This window comes from Dipteris shenzhenensis, chromosome 19, assembly GCF_047967505.1.
Source record: "Dipteris shenzhenensis isolate YYH24624 ecotype China chromosome 19, Dip_SZ_1.0, whole genome shotgun sequence".
In the NCBI taxonomy this organism is placed as follows: domain Eukaryota; kingdom Viridiplantae; phylum Streptophyta; class Polypodiopsida; order Gleicheniales; family Dipteridaceae; genus Dipteris; species Dipteris shenzhenensis.
The window spans coordinates 22,009,392-22,019,368 of NC_141614.1; positions in this window are offsets into that span (position 1 = coordinate 22,009,392).

Below are 9,977 nucleotides of genomic sequence, written 5' to 3' on the forward strand. Positions count from 1 at the left end.
GTAGGGTGGATGGGGGAAGGGAGGCGCCAAGGGGAGCGGGGGGAGGGGGAGGGGGAGGGGGAGGGGGAGGGGGAGGGGGAAGGGTGGAGGGGGAAGAGGTAGAGGTGGAGGCCAAAATGTAGGTGGCCAGGGGAAGGGCGGAGGCTAGAGGTAGGGGAGCGGATGAGGATGGGGGGACAATGGAGGTGGGGGTGGGGGTGGGGGTGGAGGTGGGGGTGGAGGTGGGATGTAGAGGTAGAGATCGAGGTGGATCAATGGTGGCAGCACGAGCTCGAGCTCTAGAGGCTCTCTTGTGCTCACGATCCTTCCGCTTGCGCTCCTCGTCAATGAGATTTGGGGGGGGGTTCCTAAATCTTTCACGTCTACTAGCTCTACGGCTTTGAGAACCCATTCTCAAGGAAAGTAGGATGGAAGGTGTGACAAAGTGATGAGGAGGCAAGAATGGCTAAGAATGGGTGAAATGAACCAAAACGTGGTGTCTTATAGAGAGCCTCAACTCATCCACTAGATTGCTCTTAGATTGCTCTTCATTATTATTGGTGGAGAGGTGCTAAGATTGAAACTAATTGGCTAAGTTTTGGTGCTAAGATTAAAACTAATTGGCTAAGTTTTGTACCTTCAAATACCTCTATCAGATCATATACCTCGATCGAGGTATTCAATGCATTACGCATGTATAAACCTCGATCGAGGTACCCCTCGATCATAGCACATACCCCTCGGTCATATACCTCGATCGAGGTATTGTATGCCTCACGCAGGTCATAGTACCTCGATCGAGGTATTCTATGCCTCGCACATCGTCATGTGTATACATGTGGCTGATGTGGCACCATGCATGGTCATGATGTGGCGATATAGTCTCTTCCATGACATGGAAATGTGATGTGGCATGATGAGTTGGCATTCATGAGGAGGTAGATTGACATGGCAAATTGAGGTGGAGGGATTGGTGATGTGGCAAGGTTGACGAGGTATGCCAAGGTGGCAAGGTGTGATGACATGGCTCATGATGTGGAATGATGAGGTGGCACATGTGGTAGCATGTGTGGCAATGTAAGGTGACATGGCAAGGAGTGATGTCACATCTCCTTGATGACATGGCACCACGTGGTGTAACAACGTGGCATGATTTTGATGACTCAGCCTTCCGCATGGGCAGCATGCACACTCCAAAGGCTTGCCACTAGGGTCAGTGATGCTCCTAGCCTACCTCACCAAGCCTAATACCAAGCCTACCTTGTCTTGGTATTAGGCTTGGGTGGCCCTTTTTCCCCCACAAAAGGGAGATTTCACTCTTGGAGGCCATATCATATGTTTTCCTTACTCAAATTTAACCAAAATTTTTTTCTCTTATTCATCATGCAGACGATACTAAAAATATTGACATTTTTGAAATGTTTGGTCATGTTTGAGAATTACTAGATTTATTTTTAATATTCTTTGTTGATTCTCTAAGGAGTAAAAGTAAAAATTAAACTTCAATCTTCCTAAATCTAACCGTTGAATTTGGGATTTGATGATTCAACCACACACCCTTATGTGCCTACTAACCTTCCACTAAATTGGATTTGCTTAATTATTCAAAATACTAAAAAAATGCGGTGTGCTACTAAAATGCATGTATTTTATGACTTTATTTATTATAAATAATTATTTATAATTAGATAAATCATTCAAAAAATTACCAATAAATCAAGTTAAGCTCTACATAATGCAAAGAGACCACTTACAAAGTTTCAATAACATTTAATCTAAAATGAGTGAGAAATTTAGAGTTTAATATGACACTCTCCATTCATGACAAACGTGTGACCACCCTGGAACCATGCCGTGTGACACAAAAAAATTTTTTGTGTGTACATCAAATTTTCGATTAGACTATATTATTGTGTGCACAATAGCAAGTGTGATGTTGTGTTAGAAGACTTCAAAGACTAGATCCATAGGGAAGTAGGTGAGATTTGCATTTTTGTGTGCTAAAAAGCTTGTTTTTCCACCTCCTAAGGATTGGGGAGTGAACAAAAAGTGGACACCCTTAGCTTGCTACTTCCCTACATCCATGCAATATTTGGTCTCCAAATGATTTGGTATGTGGCACATGCAAGGTATAATGTGTACATCTTTACATGCACTCCCTACTAGTGACTACGTATGAAAAATGGCGCACGTACTAACCAAATACGCATGTGGATTTATCTGTTGGGAATGAAACTTTGCACGGCTATTAGGCTACCCTAGACCTACATCCTTTCAAGATTTGGTCTCCAGCTGATTTGGTATGTGCGACGTGGAAGGTATAATGCGTACATTTTTACAATCCCTACTAGTGACTACGTATGAAAAATGTTGCACGTACTAGCTAAATATGCATGTGGACTTATCTGTTGGGGATGAAACTTTGCAGGACTATTAGGCTACTCTAGACCTAACCAAATGCGCATGTGGACTTATCTGTTGGGGATGAAACTTTGCACAGCTCTTAGGCTATGCTAGACCTACATCTATGCAAGATTTGGTCTCCAACTGATTTAGTATGTGCCACCTAGAAGGTATAATGCGTACATTTTTACAATCCCTACTAGTGACTACATATGAAAAATGGTGCACGTACTAACCAAATACACATGTGGACTTATCTGTTAGGGATGAAACTTTGTATGGCTCTTAGGCTACCCTAGAGCTAAATCCACACAAGATTTGGTCTCCAACTGATTTGGTATGTGGAAGGTATAATGCGTACATTTTTATAATCCCTACTACTGACTACGTATGAAAAATGGTGCACGTACTAACCAAACACACATGTGGACTTATCTGTTGGGGATAAAAATTTGCATGGATATTAGGCTACCCTAGACCTACATCCATGCAAGATTTGGTCTCCAAATGATTTGGTATGTGCCACGTGGAAGGTATAATGCGTACATTTTTATATGCACTCCCTACTAGTGACTACGTATGAAAAATGGTGCACATACTAACCAACTACGCATGTGGACTTATCTGTTGGGGATGAAACTTTGCACGGCTCTTAGGATACCCTAGACCTACACCCATGCAAGATTTGGTCTCTAAATGACTTGGTATGTGCCACGTGGAAGGTGTAATGCGTATATTTTTACAATCCCTACTAGTGACTACATATGAAAAATGGGGCACGTACTAACCAAATATGCATGTGGACTTATTTGTTGGGGATGACACTTTGCACCACTCTTAGGCTACTATAGACCTACATCCATGCAACATTTGGTCTCCAAATGATTTGGTATGTGCCAGGTGGAAGGTATAATGCGTACATTTTTGCATGCACTCCCTACTAGTGACTACCTATGAAAAATGGCACACGTACTAACCAAATATGCATGTGGACTTATCTATTGGGGATGAAAATTTGCATGGCTCTTAGGCTACCCTAGACCTACCTCCATGCAATATTTGGTCTCCAAATGATTTGGTATGTGCCAGGTGGAAGGTATGCGTACATTTTTGCATGCACTCCCTACTAGTGACTACGTATGAAAAATGGCACACGTACTGACCAAATACACATGTGGACTTATCTGTTGGGGATGAAACTTTGCACAGCTCTCAGGCTACCCTAGACCTACATCCATGCAAGATTTGTTCTCCAAATGATTTGGTATGTGCCACATGGAAGGTATAATGCATACATTTTTACAATCCCCACTAGTAACTACGTATGAAAAATGGCGCACGTACTAACCAAATACACATGTGCACTTATCTGTTGGGGATGAGACTTTGCACGGCTCTTGGGCTACCCTAGACCTACATCCATGCAAGATTTGGTCTCTAACGAATTTGGTATGTGCCACGTGGAAGGTATAATGCATACATTTTTGCATGCACTCACTACTAGTGATGACTACGTATTAAAAATGGCGCACGTACTAACCAAATACGCATGTGGAATTATCTATTGGGGACAAAACTTTGCACGGCTTTTAGGATACCCTGGACATACATGCATGCAAGATTTGGTTGCCAATCGATTTCGTATGTGCCATGTGGAAGGTATAATGCATACATTTTTGCATGCTTTTCCTACTAGTGACTACATATGAAAAATGGCACGTACTAACCAAATATGCATGTGGACTTATCTGTTGGGGATGAAACTTTGCACAGCTCTTAGGCTACCCTAGACCTACATCCATGCAAGATTTGGTCTCGAACTGATTTGGTATGTGCCACGTGGAAGGTATAATGCATACATTTTTACAATCCCTACTAATGACTACGTATGAAGAATGGCGCACGTACTAACCAAATACACATGTGGACTTATCTATTGGGGATGAAACTTTGCATGGCTCTTTGGCTATCCTAGAAATACATCCATGCAAGATTTTGTCTCCAACTGATTTGGTATGTGCCACGTGGAAGGTATAATGCATACATTTTTACAATCCCTACTAGTGACTACGTATGAAGAATGGCGCATGTACTAACCAAATACGCATGTGGACTTATCTATTGGGGATGAAACTTTGCACGACTCTTTGGCTACCCTAGAAATACATCCATGTAAGATTTGGTCACCAATCGATTTCGTATGTGCCGCGTGGAAGGTATAATGCATACATTTTTGCATGCACTCCCTCGGGGGGGTCACTCATCATATGTAACCCTATCACGTGAGTTCAACAGAAGGATTTTTTTAATTTCTAAAATTTACAGAAATAAATATACATAAGGGACTATTTAAAATAGTTTTGGAAAAAATTTACAGATTTGTATAGAAAAGGGGTACATTTTATTAATGAAATTTTTTACAGATAAGGGACTTTAAATATAGGCCTTGAATGCACGTGATATAGAGGGTTTATACATATTGACCCCCCCGAGTGCACTCCCTACTAGTGACTACGTATGAAAAATGGCAAACATACTAACCAAATACGTCGGTGGAATTATCTGTTGGGCATGAAACTTTGCACAGCTCTTAGGCTACCCTAGACATACATCCATGCAATATTTGGTCTCCAACTGATTTGGTATGTGCCAGGTAGAAGGTATAATGCGTACATTTTTGTATGCACTCACTACTAGTGACTACCTATGAAAAATTATATATGTATTATATGATTTTGGACCAACTATACATAATCATGCATTAATGTTTGACACATGTTACTACCATTGAGCACCCTTACATGCTAAACATTGACATTTTTTTCTTAATCTACAATTTACAAAAATTAGTGACAATATTAGTATAATAATTACAAGCATTGATATATATGATATTCAAAATGATAAGGTTCATAGCACAAGAGAGACATCGAGAGAGAGAGAGAGAGAGAGAGAGAGAGAGAGAGAGAGCTCATATTTGAACACCTTTTCAATGCTCAATGTTTACAATTACTTCACACGGCATTATTTTTAAAATACCTTATGTATTAGATGTGTGAATTGAGATATTTGAAATTCAAAATGATACTCCTAATTTTAAATGTTTATGTTATATTTGAACAAACTATAAACTGAGATAAACAAAGTAAGAACAACATCATGAAAGTACCAAAATGAATGTGTACATCATCATCATCATCATCATCATCATCGTGCAGAAGTGCATCCCTAAACAAGATATGTGTGAAGCCTAAACAATCATCCTGAATCAAAATATGATAACTCCACATAGGAATATAAACGCGTTTCTAAACGCACGGATAGACGCGCTTTTTTTTTTTTAAATAAATTTTACAGAATACTGTGTATGTTGTGTATGCTATATAGTTACAAGAATCCCATATCCACATTGTGTAATTCAATTCTTACAGCCAACCGCATTTTAATTACAATTCCAAATAAAATATTACAACTCCAAAATGCAATAAAATTGAAAGCTCAAAAAGTGCTTGTATATACATATAGCACGAAGCTAAGCCACGTCATGTGGCTTTAAGTACAAAAAATAAGGAAGCTAAGCCACGTCATGTGGCTTCAAGTACAAAAAATAAGAGGATTCTATATACAAGAGGCACGAAGCCAAGCCAGTGGCTTTAAGTACAAAAAAGAGTAGCTAGCACTACTTCTACGACTAATCCTCACTGCCTTCCATGCTCCCTTCTGCGCTCCCTTCTGCACCTCCTTCCTCGTCTTCCTCGTCGACTTGTGCATGGGCCTGTAAACAAGGGACAACATATATCAATGTATGAAAAATCAAATCTTTACTTATAATTTTGGCATTATTTAATTACTTTCAAATACCTGGGGGGCCACTCCAGTAGCTCAGGTATACTGCTCCTCAATAATCAACCTGTCATCATAGAAGTGCCTCCATGTATCTCCTCTGCGATGGTGGCGATGGTAGGCTGTCTCCACTGGAGTAGGGTATCTGCCCACGATCTCAAGCTGCATGACCGTGACACACTTTGTGGACGGATTAGTACAAAGAAACAACCAACTTCCTAATAAACTACATAAGCAATATAATTTGAGATCGATACTTACAAATTGGGCCTCCCATGATTCAACACCCCCTGCTCCAAAATGCGCGCTTCCATATTCCTCCATCTGGATCCTCTGTGCCTCCACGTGCTGCAGACTGGGGTCCTCCCTCGCTGACTTCATTGCCTTCTTTCACTCATGCTTGTGAGCGGTGTGGGGCGGGCCCCTTCGTGGTTGACCTGCCTCAAACCTAGCAAGCTCCGCTAGTGCCTGCCTCTTAAGCGAAGATCTTTTATTGCTAAGTATTGTAACAATCTTTGACTTCCCCCATTTATCTATGAACTGGCGATTGAGGGGGTTAGGATACCTAGAGCGAATAGTAGCGAGGGTCTCATCAGCCAACCTCTTTGGGTGGTCTTTGTAGTGGATAAAGCAATCTCTGTAATTGTTAGTAATTACAGAGCGCATGAAGGCCATGATGTCCTTCCCCCGCGCATCCATCAAGATGCCTCCTGTCTGAGTGATGCCATAATAGATCGTACCATCACCCAGAGGCATGTGTAAATCATCTGAATCATCATCCTCCTCACTGCCACATGGCCCAAAGCACTGTGCCATGCATCCCCCACCGCTCTCCCTGCTACTACGCCTGCTACCCTGTCATGTCGAGCTCGTACGCTAGCCACTCATAGCTGGGGGCTGCACGGGACTACGCTGACCACTCGTAGCTGGAGAACCGAGTCTCGACGGCACAGGAGTACGTCGACCGCTTGCCGAGATAGAAGGACCTCCTGACGGCATGGGGGAAGGGGCATAAGATGGGATGGCAAAAGGGACATAAGACGGCATGCGGGAAGGGGCATAAGACGGTACAGGGGAAGGGGCATAAGAAGGGGCATAAGACGGCTATGCTGACTCCACTGGGGTGATCTCAGGCGGTGTGGGGTGGCTTGGAGTCTGTAGTGCCAACTCCTGGGGAGTGTTTAGAGTACCCGTCATATACCCGTATAACTCCGCAGGACTAGGAAGGTGCCCTAAAAGGTTATATAAGTCCTTCCAAATAGATTCCCAGGAATCAGGTGAGCTAGAAGCGCTTCCTGGCCACATGTTGAACTGGAAAAAAGAAAAACAATCTATTACTGATGAGCTGAGAAGAAAGGGGAAGAAAAGAGAGGCTTACTATCAGAGCGTGTCTATAGACACGCCTGATTTGCGCGTCTCATTAAGAAAAAAGGGATCTCATTTTGAGGCCCTGTAAGAAATTCACTATTTTCTCTTTTCTCTCTCTATAAAAGCAAGAAAATATGGATACTTGCATGAGAAATGGTGTGAAAAGGAATAAATATATTCTTTCACATGCTTTACATTCAATGTTCATATAAGAGCAATACTTTTCTGTGTAGAATTTGGTGATTCTGACACTGCAGACGCGTCCGGAACGGCCCAAAACCTCAGAAACGGCACTGGAAACGCTGGAATCGGACATCCGGAGGCCCGGAAACGGCCAAAAAAGGCCGAAAAGTGGGATTTGCAGCAAAACGCAATCTGGCACCTTTGGAAATTCTCCCTCTTGAAGGAGAACTGGCCAAGCTGGCTAATCTTATAACAGAGGAGTTCTTTGAATGTTTTAGGGATGAACTACCTTATGGGTTAAATTCCAAAGGTGCCAGATCGCGTTTTGCTGCAAATCCCACTTTTCGGCTTTTTTTGGCCGTTTCCAGGCCTCCGGATGTCCGATTCCATCGTTTCCAGTGCCGTTTCTGGGGTTTTGGGCCGTCCCGGACGCGTCTGCGGTATCAAAATCACCAAATTCTGCACAGAAAATAAATTTTTAAAAGATTCAAATTAGATCACCTCATTAATGTGACATGCTTCTACGAACATATAGTACTATTACTTTTTCTTATTTTCATCTTCTTTTGTTGAATTTTCAACGTTACGTTGGCTCACTCCTGATTGGTTGAGAGCCTATTTTCTCTCTCTTCTAAAAGGCCCCAAAATGAGCTCCCTTTTTTTCTAATGATAGACGCGTCTAACAGAGCGTCTAACTACTCGTCTAACAGAGCGTCTAATAGAGCGTCTAACAAAGCGTCTATAGATGTCTCTGTGTGTGTCTGCAACAAGCCAGACACACGGTCAGACGCGCCTGTAGATGCGCTTTTAGACGCACCCTGAGACGCGCCTATAGACGCACTCCGACAGACGAGATTTCTAAAAAGTAGAAAAGGACATTGCACCCGGCACAAAAACGTGACACTGATACCCCGATCATGCGCTTCTTGGATACGAGAAAGTACAAAACTGGAGAGAGCAAACTTCCAAACAAATCAACTGCAAAAAGACTTACTTGGATAAAGGTATGGAAGGTTCTTCTTTCTTTTTCAAACTTGCTTCTTCTCCTTGTTCGTCCTCCTCTCCTTTAAGCTTAGAAGTAAGTGTAGGTACGGTCCCTTTCTCTTGAGTGAAAGCTTGGAAGTAAGTATGGGAGGCTCTCTCTTAAGCTTCGAAACTATGGATCTGCTAATAAAGAAGGAAGCAAGCCACGCGAAGTTTAAGTTTAAATGTGAAGAAAAGCAAAGCGAGCGGCATGCCAAAAAGCAGGTTTAAAAGCCACGTCTATAGTCACGTCTAGGTGCGTCTAAATACACAGAGTAGATGCACGTTTAGACGCGTCGTTAGACGCGATGTTAGACGCGACTATAGACGCAGCGATAGATGCAACATAGAGTTTAAATTAAACATTTGAAGAAGAGCAAATTTGGTGAGTTGTTTGTTTGTAGGATGTCTCCATCTTCAACAAGTAGCTCCAGTAAGGATGAATCCCTCCGTATCCACCATCGCAAAATGTGGTTGGAGCAAAAAATCAAATGTCTATGTGATCGATGTCGAGGAAACATGTATCGTGCATGCAGGATTACACTCAATCATATCTCAAAGTATGGAGAATGGGATGTGACCGTAAACAGGGTAAGGGTTTGTAAGTTAAGGTTGATTGAGATACCTATGGGTGTTCATATGTTTAAGTTATGATCCCATTTTAATTTGATACAGGATGCAGTGCCACACCTGCATATGTTACCCTATGCCCGTCGTGAGGAGGCGAAGCATCGGCGATATGAGGTGGGATCTTCAGGAGGGACCGTTACGGATGCATGGAGTGATGGTGATAGTAGCCCTCTGCCATTACCTCATGAAGCTGTGGAGGAGGAGGTGTTTGATGATAGGATTTATATGTCCATCAAGGGAGGGATAATAGCATGGAGCAGGATGATCTTTTTACCGCAGCATCGACTCCACTGTTTAAGGGGTGCACACTCTCTGTTCTACGTGCCTCCCTTGAGTTACTAAACTTGCAAACCATCTATGGATGGAGCAATGCAAGTTTGAATGCATTACTCAAGTAAGCTTTAAAGTCAATTTTGCAAACATGGTGAATTATGCTAGTGGGTCAATTACTCGAATGCTTTTCCTCATTTATGGTCTTCACGTGCAGGCTATTGTGTAAAATGCTTCCAAGGGGGAATAAACTACCGACCTCAAGAGATATGGCAAGG